Raw genomic sequence first — 13,705 nt, 5'->3', positions numbered from 1 at the left:
CGCGTTTCCCCTTTGAAGATGTAATCTCGGAAAACACAGAGACATCTCGGGGATTATCTTAAATGTCTTCAGTATGTCAACAGCCTAGCCTCGTTGCTGTTGAGTTGTTGAGTTGAGTTGTTGCCGTTTTTAAGGGGTCGGCTGCGATGACAGCCAAGGAAAAACGCCTCATCGCAGAGGTAATCACAGGGTCAACGACGGCGTCTCCATTCAGGGCCAAACTCCCACCGTTAAAACTGGATGATAACAGACACAATGAAATGATGTATTTCCCCCCCCCCATGCGGCAGAGCTGTGTTTACAATTGGAGGTAATAGCAGGCGGTGGAGCGCTCAATAACAGATGGTGCCGGTAGGTGAGGTCCATGTATGTCATGGCATTTCCCAAAATGTTATGAAGATCCTAATACACAATAAGATGAGTAGCCTCGTTGAGCAGTTACAAGAGGGAGAGTTACTATACACAAATTAGAGGCACATAAGTGGGCGCTCCTTGAAAAGGATCTTGACTTTGTAATCATATCAGATGTTATCGGGAGGAGATTTTAGGGAAGGGTAAGTGCTTGGAAACTAAATCAGAGAGAAGCTGCCTAGGGAACACGTTGTTATCATAATTACCTGCTGAGCGATGACTGCAGAACCCGTGTTGATGTTGACGCCGAGCCGCCCTCACCTCTCTCCAGCAGGGCTGTCTTGTGTGGGCTGCTGCCTGCTTCGACATATCTTTGTGCTCTGTTCCACGAGTGTTTCCTTTCTTTTTTTTTTTTTTTTTTTTTCTTTTTCTCCTCTTTTTAAAAAAAAAAAAAATAAAATAGGAACACACACAGCAGGCCAAAATACGCAAATATTATTTTGGGTAAGATCTGGCTTGGAGATTCGGGACGGACTTGCGTCAGAGTGTACGTGTCGTCGTTGGCAGACTCTGTGTTTTTTTTTCTCCCGGGGAGCTGAACGCGAACCGAAGACCTCATCTTCTTTGTTTCAAACGACAACCATGCTCCTTCCGGGCGCACGGCGGGCCCTGCCTGCATGTTTTTTTTTTTATTACAAATGATCTGTTTGAATGAAACACGGCCTCTGTCTCCTCGGTGTTGGCATTTAAACAGGAGGAAATAACAGATGATGATATCAGAGCGGGAGAGAGAGAGACAGAGAGAGAGAGAGAGACAGACAGAGAGAGAGAGAGGGAGAGAGACAGACAACTCGAGGAGGAGAAACACTTGACCTGTTTGTTTTTGGGAAAATGGTATTCCTCTGCTAATTTCCTCCTGATAAGTATCTGACAGCTCATAGTAAAGTGTTTTATCTTGGCTAGAGGGAAATGGCTACTCTCACTCACAGCACCAATCAATTTCAGAGACTCCGCTGCTTTAAATTGCTTTCTCTGGTCTTTCGAGTTCTTCTATTTGCATAGAGGTAATCAATTCCATATATTAGCTTACCGCTTTTAGCTTAACATGGACTTTCTCCTTTCCTCTCCTTCCCCGCCTCTTGTTCGCCTCTCCTCAGCTTCTCCGGACGCTGCTGCAAATTCCCGCACTTTCCTCTTCCACCTCACATCAATGACTGCTGTTTGCCTTGTTGGGGGGCATTGATTTTTACTGCTCTGCCTCTGTCTCTGGTTTAACAGTTGATGAGTTGTGTTAAGACGCCCAGGGACAGCCCTGCCTGTTCTTAAGGAGATGAGGTTGGCTTTTATAGCTCCTCTGCTTCCTCAGCCTTGTATGATAAGGTGTGTGTGTTGTGTTGTGTGTGTGTGTGTGTGTGTGTGTGTGTGTGTGTGTGTGTGTGTGTGTGTGTGTGTGTGTGTGTGTGTGTGTGTGTGTGTGTGTGTGTGTGTGTGTGTGTGTCAGTGAATGTCTGTATGAGTCGAGCAGCCGCTTGAGACTAGGATTCCCCCACAGGAAGCTAAAGTAAACGTTGGTGGTGTTAAGGGCTTTCAACAGGAAAACTTGGGCTTTGTCACATCCAGCATTTGAATCACTTTAAAAGGCTTTGTGCAGAGAATTGGTTTATCTCAGTCAATGAACAGCCGCATCATCAGATACGATTACCAGGACTGAAGTGTTAAGAGAGTGATACCAAGCATGATTATGAAACAGGAGACGAGTGGCTTGAGTGGAGGGTTGACACAGAGTTAAGACAAACTCTTAACTCCCCCCCATCCTCCTCATCATCATCCTCCTCCCGACAGACAGACATACACAGAAAACACTCAGAAGTCATGGATACAGACACAGGCCTTATTTAACACGATTAGTTTCTTTGAGGATTTTACCGCAGACTCTTTATATCCGGGATGAAAGAGTTCACACTTCTGACAGAAAAAAAAAAAAAAAAAAAAAAAGCTGGAGTCTGCAGAAGCTAATACGAAGCACTCCGCTCTTCACTGCAATATTCACCACATTATTAAGGAACACATTGCTTTGTGCTGTGTTGCTCTCAACACCATCTGTAGTGTGCCGCTCAAGTGGTAGCAATTTTCTCCTAGTCTCGTGTCTCTCTCGCAGTATTACAAGTGAAACTCGATTGCAGATCTCCGCTCGGCGTTCTAGTGCGTTTAGTTTCTCATAAACGTTTGCATTCTTCGGTGATTGCTCCCCGGCAGTTTCGGTTGTGCAGAAAATGCACTGCCATCTTAGTTTTTACCCCTCTGTCTCCCGCACTCTTTGGCTTTGAAGCCTGATGTCATTTCAGAGTAATATACAAATATTTGCCCTGGTTTGCTCTTAAACTAGATTCCAGTTCTCCGCCGTAATGAGGAGATGTTGTTTTTACAGACCGTAAGGCAGCTAAACATCGCTCTCTCGTATGCTTGCTTAATGATATAACCTGGAAAAAATGTACACTGGGACAAATATATCCAATTAAAAATCAGTTTTAAGATTATAATTGTATTTTCAGAACTTAATGTAGGCGTACTTAACAATGTGATATTCTAATCTTTCTCTTAAACCCATAACCTTTACACACCGGCTGCACAGCCGTTTTAAAGAGGGTCCATTGGTGCGTGTTATAGCTGGGTAATATCAACCTAATAGGCTTACCTGTCAGCACCGTACAGGAGGATCCTGTAAATCACATTTGTCTGCGACACCTACTCGCCTCCCCACGTATTTATGGGCTTCTACTCCGCCCTGTCCTCATCTTTTTGGCCTCAGTCCAAAACCAACCCCCTCTTCACACAGTATGTTCTTCAGCATGCTCCCCTCTCCTCGTGGATTAAATGAAGGAGCAGGTGTTAAGATGTATGGGGGGCCCCATTCTAACCATACGCCCCTTCTGTTTAAACCATCAATGTAGGCTAAAGATCAATGGGATTCAGATTTAAACTTGAGAAATAAATATTTTTTGTCACCTTTCACCTTTTAGTCCTTGTTTTTTTTTTTTAATTCTAAGTGAATTAATGTGAACCCCTTTAATTGTAACTTTGACAAACTCCTGCCATGTGGAGATTCACATAGAGTGGCTTATTATTAGCTAGATTTTAATATAGCATGACATTTACAAACAGATAAACTGTACACATAAAGATTTACTAAAACAATTCACTCGTATAGTGGGTGTAGTTCCCTCCAAATTTCTGGTATCAAATCTCTTCTACTTTCCCATATTTTCATGTAAATGGCTGTGTCCCACTGGCCAAAATATCCTTGACCCTCATGAGAAGTGCCAAGATATAATATACTGTACCTCTTGGAAAATGGCCACGAGGGCTGCCTGAAGCAGAGGAAGCTTGTTTTAACACCAGTGGTAGAGAGTGTAAGTGTTGAAACAAAGGAAGAGAAAAGAGAGTGGTTTGTCTTCTTTGGGCGGAAAAAGATGCTGCAGATAAAGACTGAAATGAATATACTGGTTTCTGTTTCTGTTGTCGAATGCATTTTTATCTCATGTTTTTCTGTCCGGAGTTGTGTTTCAGTGAATACCATTTTATCAATTTATTATGGCTTTACTTTTCTCTTAGAACGGTGCAAATGCTGATAGTGTGTCTCGCGTTAGTGAGAGTGTGTGAGTGCGCCTGTTGGGTTAAGAGAGCGTTGTATTCTTGATTGTTTGAAGCCTTTATTTTTTTTGGTTAGCAACTTTGTAGCAGTCAGTAAACAGTGAGTCTACTAGAGATAGTTAGCCACATAAGTGGCGGAGGAAAATAAATACATAAGGAAGGAACTTGCAGTAATATTATTGCAGTTATACAAGGGACAGAATGGGAGATGCTGACCCCGAAATGAGAGTTTAATTAATGCTGTTGTTCTTTTGGCTGCTTGGGTCCAGGACAACAAGCTGTAAAGACACCATTGACATATTATCACATATCACTATTATCACATCCCTGTTATGCCACCTGGCACATTTTTACATACATACTTTTAGCTCTGTTTTTGGTCCCCACCAACCTGTGAAGGACATTTCTGACTCTTTAGCTGCAGAATATGTTCACCCACAATTTAAATGTATCTTCATATATTATAAATGTGGCAATATATTTCCCGTATGTTAAATGTGACAATGTAAAATGTTTCTTTCTTAAAATACAATTGTGAAGCAACGCTAGAGGCTGTGTGATGCTGTACTTAAGAGGCTTTAAGCTAAATGCTACCATCAGCATGCTGACAAGCTCACAGTGACAATGCTAACACACTGATATTGACCGAGTTTACCCTCTAAGATAAGCCTGTTGGCGTGATGAACTAAACATCATATGCTTATTAGACACTAAACACAATGTACAACTGAGATTGATGGGAATGCTGGTAGTTTTATAGGTATCTGGTCATTAACCAAAGTATTTGAAAAATTCAATTTCTGACCTGATGATAGCACTTATGTTGCTAGCATGGCTAAAAAGTCCTAACAGGAGATGATAGAGGGTTCAGTTTTTATAATGAGACTTGCACCAATTGAATTGACGCTCATGGTGGATGTCTAGAGACAGAACGGCAATGTGCTGATAGGCTAATCCCAAAACCTGTGCATGTGTGTTCTGGGCCTTTTTTGCTGGATTTGTATCAGCCTCTAAAGGGTGCAGCGAAGCAGTGAGGAGAGACTAAGAGAGGTGTATTAAGGCAGTGAATCTAGCCGCTGTGTGTGTAATGGACTCAGGATGAGGGCTGACCAAGCGCCAGGCTGCTGATAACCTTTAGGAAGGACATTGTTCCTGTGCAGTGGGGGGTGGGGTCGCATTGGGGGGATATACAGGACTGCTGCAGTATACAGGCACGGCACTGTAATAGGTGGTGCAGTTGCTCATTGGTTCGTTGACTCTCCGGCAGGGTTAGGAGGTAGAGTAAATGGGGCAGTATAGCAAACTCCCTCATGGCTTCCTGCATACATTTCTCAACACCAGGGTGTATTTCTCTGTGATACTTTTGTCCTCTGTCTGAACCAGATTCTCCCTGGCATTCCATTAAAAGAAATTTAACAGCCCTTTTTCTTCTGTCTTCCTTCCCCCTTCAGATCGGCGATTAAGGAGGGGGTCAGCGAAGGACCGTGCGTGAGGAATACATGAAGGGGCGGGGTGGGGGAGTGGGCGGCCACCACAGCGGCAGTACCACCAAGGTCAAAGTTCACACAGGTAAAAAGATTTTTCTTTTAATCCACAGCTCGGTGATTGTGCACGCTCTTTGGTTTAGTCCTGGCTTCCCCCCCCCCCCCCGACCTGCAGCAGACTTGGCATGCAATAGTGAACTGAGGGAGTAATGTGGCTGGTTTTGATTGGACCCTCCTGGGCTGGCGGCCGGGGAGGAACTGGGAACTGAGCAGTCTGCAGCTGCTGTTTATGAGGAGCTGTACAGGATCTTGTTTGGCTCTGTCTAAAAAACCCAGCCAGTCCCCGCCGAGAAGCCTGTGGCCAGTGTCAATACTTGGAGAATAGAAGAAAACCATGGGGCTATGATTTAGGAACCATTTATTCCCCCCCAAAAATGTTTTTTTTGCAGTGAGCAGATGTAGGACTGGGTAATAAGGAAAAAAGATTCATGTGTTTCAGATTTCTATTGACAAAAAGTTAATTCAAGTGGAGATTTAGTGCATTTCTAGACTATGTAGTCATGACTGAAGACTTAAACTTTTCTAACCCCAAACTCAAGTCTACATTAACTTTAGCTTCTTTTTTTTTTTTAGGGCTTTTTGTTGGTTCATTGATACGTTTTAAGTGGCATATTGTAGTGATTTGATATTGAATTGAGCGTCAGCCCTGCACTTTCCCAATTAAACGTGATAGTTTGAAGAGCTTACTGTTGTTCAAATTTAAATGTCTAGTGTTTGTTATTGAAATTTTCTCTAATAGCGCTGAACCAGAAAGGTTAGTCATTTTAAAGTAGGTCTAGAGTGGTGCACAACTCTGCCACATAGCTCCAGTTTGACACCCTCGTTTGCCTTTTTCCTCCCGTGTTCGTTGCTACCAGGGATTAGGGGGTGGTTTGCAGGATGGGTGGGGGCAGATCCAGGAAGCAAATAAATAAATAAAGCGCTGGTTAATCTTCCTTTGTGTGTGTGTGTGTGTGTGTGTGTGTGTGTGTGTGTGTGTGTGTGTGTGTGTGTGTGTGTGTGTGTGTGTGTGTGTGTGTGTGTGTGTGTGTGTGTGTGTGTGTGTGTGTGTGTGTGTGTGTGTGTGTGTGTGTGTGTGTGTGTGTGTGAGAGAACACTGAGCAATGGCACCGCCCGGGAACATCTGCCTCACGTATACGACAGACAGACAGACACACACACACACACACACACACACACACACACACACACACACTCGACTAGCAGGGATCAGCCAAAGCAATAAGCACGCGGACGTCAGAGCACAGAAAGCGACAGGTTTAACACGCATACCCTCCCAAGTACACACATGCGCCGACCATCGACACAGTGACAAGTAATGCACAGTGAAGGAAAGAGAGATGCTGCCAGCTGACAGAACAGAGCTGCACAATGTGACAGCACACGACTGCAGACACATGAAAGTATAGGAAGGCAAGTTTTGCAGCGTTTCTCTGCTGCTGTCGTACTGCATTCAGCTCGCCTGGTATCAATGGACGCGTATCTGTTCCCTTTTTTTTTTTTTTCTCTCCTTCGCTTGCATTAACACAGACACAGCGCACCAACAGTTGATCAAACAACTGTGCAATTGAGGCGGAATTTGTCCAGACAGCCCGCCAGGATGAGTAATATAGTGCTCCTCTGGCTTAATTTGTTTAGAAAGCCTATCATCGCTGCAAACATGTTACACACTGTTGCAGTTAACAGAGAACTATTTTCCCCTGCAGCTTTAATTGGATGCATTTTTAATGTTTGCACCACATACTGTGACCACTGTTGACACTGAACACTGTGGCTGTTGTGGGGTGATGGAGTTGAAATTGAGGAGAGAGGAAGTGTGTGTGTGTGTGAGTGTGAGTGAGAGTGTGTGTGAGTGAGTGTGTAATGGTTGGGTGGATGCCTTTAGTGTGTCGTGTCCACACTGAAGGTGAAATTTATAGTTTTGCATAAAAGGGATACGGCTTAGTTGTTAATCTTACGCACATAGCCGCTCGTAGCTACGCAGTAGTTGACGTGTACCTCCTCAAAAATGTACGCTTTTGCATGCAGAGAATATGGAGATTACAAGAGCTGTGATTGGTCAGCTTGGGCTGCTTGTGTTTTCTCCTACAAGTTTCCAATCCTGGTAGAAATTGCTGATAATGAAAGTTGAAGAAGTTTGCACAGATTGCACAGAATAGTCTCCTAATCAGTCATGAGAGTGCTGCAACCTTCACTCTGTATCACAAAGTAAATATATGATTTAAACACAGTTACTGAGTGGAATATAATCAAACTGTGATTGGACCTGATCATGTTCAATACTTCTGTCTAAGGCTGTGGTGACGCTATCAGTATGTGAAGTCCTACGGCAAACAACATATCCAAAACTACGATGTAGGTAAGTATACAGCCGGCAGTTTTTAAACCCAAAACTGACCTTTAAAAAAAAAAAAAAAAAAAAAAAAAAAAAAGGTCTCCAGGGTCGATAAATTCTTGCCTGATATCAGACAGAACTGTCAACTTGGTGGAGTGGGCGGACTAAAGGTCTGGACCCAGGCAAGATAAACTGTAAATCACCGGCCGTGTGTTGTGACATTAGCGGGGAAAACAATGACGTAAACCGGGAGCACTGAGGTTAAGAGAACACAATTATGTTGCCTCTAACCCACCCCCTTGACTCTCATTTAAACATTTTGCAGATCATTTGATACAGGCGTTGTATCGACACATATCTTTGCTTATGTAAAGAGCGTTTGCAAATTAGTGACGTAGTTTTATGACGTAGTCTTGAGTGTTGGGCTTTTTTGGTGTGTTGTCTGCGCCTCGTGCCTCATGGCATTCCTAGATAAAAGCAAAGGATGTCAGAGCCCTTGGGGATTAACTCACTCTAAAGGAATTAGCATCCCATTCCCAGCCTTCATTTTCAGGCCTGACTGTTTCTTTCCCTCCATTTTGTGTCCTTCACCCTCTTTCTTTTCGGTTCGTTTCTCCTCTTTTTACATCTTTTTCTTCTGCAGATTTAAGTTTTTCTGAAAACAATTTGTTTGTGCGATGGGTAGAAGGGCTACTGCACTAAAAAAAACCTCCTGAGTGTCTCTCTATATAACTCGCCCAACATACAGTATAATATCTACATACAGAGACAAAGATCGACTGAGAGACAATAAGAGTCCAATCAAGAGAGAACGAGAGTCTTGAAGTTCTGCAGCTTTGGAGACTGATGATACTCGAAAAGACAGGAATGTGTATTTGTATCCTTCGCGGTGATACTCATTGTGGTTACCATCTTATGGCCCATTTTCAAAAACACAAGCTGGCCTTTTTTTGGATTGTGTGCTGCGAGAGGCATCTCACAAACAAGCAGAGGTATAAAGTGGTAAGAGTGGGAGGATCAGAGAGAACATTGTCTTCTCTTTTCCAGCTCAGGGACGGAGCAGAACAGGTTGTGTGAGGATACTTGCTATCCTTAACAACGTCTAACAACGCCTCAGGGCCACCTCTGCTTCTCCCAAGCAGCAGAGAGTTGTGTGTCGTCGAGAGGAGTCGGAGTATTTGCAACACATTCCTCAGCGTCAGATGGCATTCCTGGTACACTATAATTACCAGAGTAACACTTTTACTTGGACATGTCAAGATATAATTAATGTTACTTAGATTAATGTCTGAAATGATTTTCTTTGATATATTTAGATGACTTTCTTTCTCGTCGACACAATTATGACTCCCTAAATCTAATAAGTACTATACCTACATGGATTTAGTGTGCAACCAAATATGGATCAGGACACATCAGGGTGGTACCTTGGCTTTGAAATCTTTCTTTTTTACTTTGTGTCAAGGTAAATTCTGGTTTTATGCAACTTGGGTCTTATTTTTATTTTTTTGAGATGGACCGATTGCAATTTTCTTGACCAATTCAGATTACCAATGTAAATCAAGTTTTACCTGCCGATTTCCTTTATAAAAACTATAATTGACAGCAAGGCTCCATACTAACTTTTTTTTTTTTTTTACCACTGTCTCAGGACAGATGAGCCGGTCACTGCGATGACTCTTAGCAGCGTTCATTGTAATGTATTACAATATGATAACTATGTTAAGTTGTTCCAAATGTTTTAAGGTTGAAAGCTCTATGTCTTCTTCAATCACCAACACATGTGGCGTGTGTTTGTCTTTGGCTGTTACTTTACTGTCCGTGACGCCGTGTGCTGACGTAAAACTAACATGCGGCGGAGAGACACGTGTGTTAATGTGAGTGGCAAAATCTTTAAAACATGGAACTGATGAAAACCAGCCAGTTTCCATCAGCAACCGATTGGCAACAGGTGCATCTATACTATTTCGTAATTTGCCAATCTTTCCTTTAATGGTAGAGGGGAAAACAAACTAATAATTACATTGTACTGCTAAGATTTACGAGGCAAAAAAAATCACAAACAGGAGCAGTTGGATTTTTATTCAGATTTGAAACAATCCCCAAGGATAACCAAACTTGTTTGGAACCTTAACTGTCCCGAATTATAGTTCAGCTTTGACTTTGACTTCACCTTTTCCTGTGCAAAGAGGGAATATTACCAATATTTTGGTTTCACTTTCTGTTTTGTCTTAGTTTCAGTGATTTCGTCATTTACCCAAATCTCAGCAACCACTAAGCGGAGTTCAAAGATATCATAAACAATAAAAATGGTTGGCCAAACTACAAAAAAAGTGTTAATACACCAGAATTTTCCTTCAAATATCTCCAAATGTTGATGTCATCTAAGATGACATCACTCCTTTAGGCTGCCATCTTTTTGCTGCGGTCGGCCCATGATGTTATCCATCAGTGGGTCTCTCTGTCTGCCGTCGTCAATTACCCAGAGGAAAACAACATTAGAGGCCTGAATGGGACACGGAGCCGTGGCAGGCCTGACATGGCTGTGTTATATGATTACACAACCTGTTGGCTGTCCGCCTGTCAAGTGTTTCCCCGGCCCTGATGAATGGCTGTAATATGCCACGCATCACAACACGCCACGCAACACACTCATTAATGGCTACTCATAATGCCGGAGACGTTCCTCCAATGCCGCGGCAGCAGGAGAGAGAGAGAGAGAGAGAGAGAGAAATGGCGTTCATGAATACTTCAACCTTGTTCCCGTGTCGCCATTCAAGGCAGTAAACAAAAGAAACATGGTGTCCTCATTTGAATAATTTCACAAACGGCGTGGCGAGCAGCCAGCATCACACGCTCACGTAACTGTTGGATGAATGAATGAAAGATAACAGAAAAACGGGATGAGAACACAAGGCAAAGGGAAACGCAAGAATTATTATTTTTAAAAGTGCGACGCATATGTTTCTCAATTAGATGCCTTACTCGTCCATCTGTGGCCTGTTTGCGTAGATTATCAGAAATGTGTGCAATGCGGCATGCACGGCAGTGTGTGGGAGCATTACAATAGGGAAGCCTGAAGAAAAGGAGATTGGATCAGTTGTCTGTCGGATGCCATCTGAAGCTTAGCTGATTGCTCTTTATTTCAGTGAATTGCAGACACGCTACCCAAGATCCTCCAAACTACTCGACTCCTCAGCTTTAACAAACGGATTTGATTCTCATAGTGACACTGCTCTCTTCAGATTAAACGGGTGAAAATGGTTCTGAATGAGCTATTTTTCTAAGGCGTCTGTGGGGGAGTGGCTTTGTGGCAACAAAAGTAAAGTAGTTTTTCACAAAGTGTACCGGCCCAGGAGAGGTTATCTAAAACCTACATGACCCTGAGCCACAATAGTGGGTGGTATTTATGGCTCTGTCAGACTTTTAGTGTATAATGCCTAGTGGGAGGCATCAACCACATTGAAGGAGCCCCATCGATGAGCACATTCTTTCTCTCGATTTGACACGTCTGTGCTCAATATATACCAGGCCTCGGCTTTGTCTTGTTATATATATTTAGCTTTTTTTTTTTGTTCTCGCATTAAAGCCAGCATTTTGATAGAAACAGACACAGATGTTAAGAGATTTTCAATTTCACCTCGCTCAGATGTGCAAGCATTTTTTTCCAGCAGGATGCCGTGGAGGAAAGTACTGAACAGTGCTGCACCTGCAGTGTGTGTATATGAGGAGGGGGGGGGAGACAGTGGGTCTGTATATTCCTCTATCTGTGTGCCTGTGTTAGTGTACGTGTTCTTCCTCACAGCTTGAGTTTCTCAGTTTGAAATGCAACACCTGCAGATGTGTCTTGTAAACTGCAGCCCCCAGCTTCTCTCCCATTCAGAGGGGACCGTTGAAACAAAGCAATTAAAGTAACTCTCTACATGGGGCGACGATCCGGTGTGTGTGTGTGTGTGTGTGTGTGTGTGTGTGTGTGTGTGTGTGTGTGTGTGTGTGTGTGTGTGTGTGTGTGTGTGTGTGTGTGTGTGTGTGTGTGTGTGTGTGTGTGTGTGTGTGTGTGTGTGTGTGTGTGCGCCTGCCTGTCAATGAGCGTGTGATTTTACATCGTTTTAAACTGAGTTTTGTACAAATTGGGTGCCAGTTTTCAATGTTTTGGACAAATTCGGTCAAATATTATGTGTTTATTGAGCTTAATAACAATTGAAAGGGTGGCTATATATAGCATCAGCGGTCTCCAACACTTCATACTGTATCTCAGACCTATCATTGTGTATGTGTGTATATATATATATATATATATATATATATATATATATATATATATATATATATATATTTAAAATAGAAGGATATGTGACAATTAAATTTCAGCCAATTTTAATACAATTCAAATTGTGCTTAGAGGGAATTATATTCATCAGACATTGTGACGAGAGAGATTTAAATATGTCAGTTTTTCTCTGGATAACCAGATAAAAGAAAAATTGAACAGAAAAGAGATCTCGATTGCTGCAGGAAAGAGTTCAGCTCTGCACCCATCACAACATTAGCTGCTCTGTCATATTCATAGTCTGTTTAAATATAGAGGTCATCGGTCAGTGACAACCTGTTGACGCTGAGCAGATTTATGCAACACACACACACACACACACACACAAAACACAGGCAGCCACAGCAAAGTTTTTGGCTCAACGCGTTATAGCTGTGGTTTCTTGTTGCTGATGATCTTTGGGTCCTTCCAGCTCCAGATACCAGAGTTACTCTCCGCTCCGCTCCCTGACCATCCTAATTGAGAACGGCTGTAGGCTGAGAAAGAGAGAGCTAAACAGAGAGAGAGGAACAGATTCTACTGTGGAAAAAAGAAAGAACAAAAATGAGTGAATGAAAGGAGCAAAGAGCTAGACCTGAGCAGGCCAACGCTGATCAAGTGTGCTCAACAGTTGGCTTCATGAAAGCTGAACCTCCTCCTCTCTGGCCACAAGCCAAGCAGAGCCAAGCGCAATGTTCTTAAATGGAGGTGTAGCTGTTCAGTATAGCATATGATAGCTGTAAGAAAGTTTAAAAAAAAAAAAAAAAAAAAAAAAAAAAGAAGTGGGAAACCGTGTACGGAGTGGAGAGAAAATCAAACCAGAGGAGTGGTAAGAGGAGTGGTAAGCTCAGTGACAGCTGCATGCATGTCGGAGTGGGTGACAGTCTGTCCGTCTGTCAGAGCAGATATTTCTGTCTGTTTAGTGCTGCCTTACTGGCTGCCAGAGACACTCCTCATGTCATCGCTGGGTTCCTGCTGTCACTGGCTAAAAAGGAGAGAGGGAGTGGAGTGTGTGTTCGCATTGGGTGTGTGAGAGAGAGAGAGAGAGAGTTACAGAGAGAAACTCCAGCAGCTGTCTTGAAAGCTCCTCTGCTCTGTCAGTACATCTTGAATCTGCTCTCCCCTGGTATCTCCCAGGCGAGACAGTACTGCAGCCAGTTGTCTGGTCCAACTACAAGTCCACCTTTCTGCAGTTACAGGAACACATTTTGGGGGAAATTTAGGGTCCCAAAGTCCAGCAGGAACATATATAAGAGGTATTTTATTCCCAACACCGAACATGCATTGAACATAGAAAGACTGCATCAGTTTTTTGTAAGATGTGCTAGTTTTCATTAAATGATTTGCTGCTACCTAGATAGTATACTTTTATATTTGTATGTTATTAATGGTGTGTTGTGTTATGGTTATTGAATGTACCTTTGCTATACCTGGGATAAGCCAAATACAAATTTCCACTGAGGAGCACAATAAAGTGGATCTAAATCAGGGTGTTGCACAGCTTATCTGTTAATG

At 42.8% G+C, this 13,705-nt stretch overlaps 1 protein-coding gene across 5 annotated transcripts in view; it reads left to right on the top strand.

Annotated features, from left to right (window-relative positions):
- The window catches only part of zmiz1a (zinc finger, MIZ-type containing 1a), a 103,952-nt gene that overhangs the window by 19,897 nt on the left and 70,350 nt on the right, over window positions 1-13,705 (top strand). For all 5 annotated transcript variants that reach the window (XM_054600147.1, XM_054600148.1, XM_054600149.1 and 2 more), the window contains exon 2: window positions 5,454-5,571. The gene's annotated coding sequence lies outside the window, so the exon portion shown is untranslated. The remainder of the gene's footprint in view (window positions 1-5,453; window positions 5,572-13,705) is intronic.

Source organism: Anoplopoma fimbria, chromosome 6 (assembly GCF_027596085.1).
Source record: "Anoplopoma fimbria isolate UVic2021 breed Golden Eagle Sablefish chromosome 6, Afim_UVic_2022, whole genome shotgun sequence".
In the NCBI taxonomy this organism is placed as follows: domain Eukaryota; kingdom Metazoa; phylum Chordata; class Actinopteri; order Perciformes; family Anoplopomatidae; genus Anoplopoma; species Anoplopoma fimbria.
Note: the sequence above shows the minus strand (reverse complement) of the source record. Positions and strands in the feature narration are given on the sequence as shown.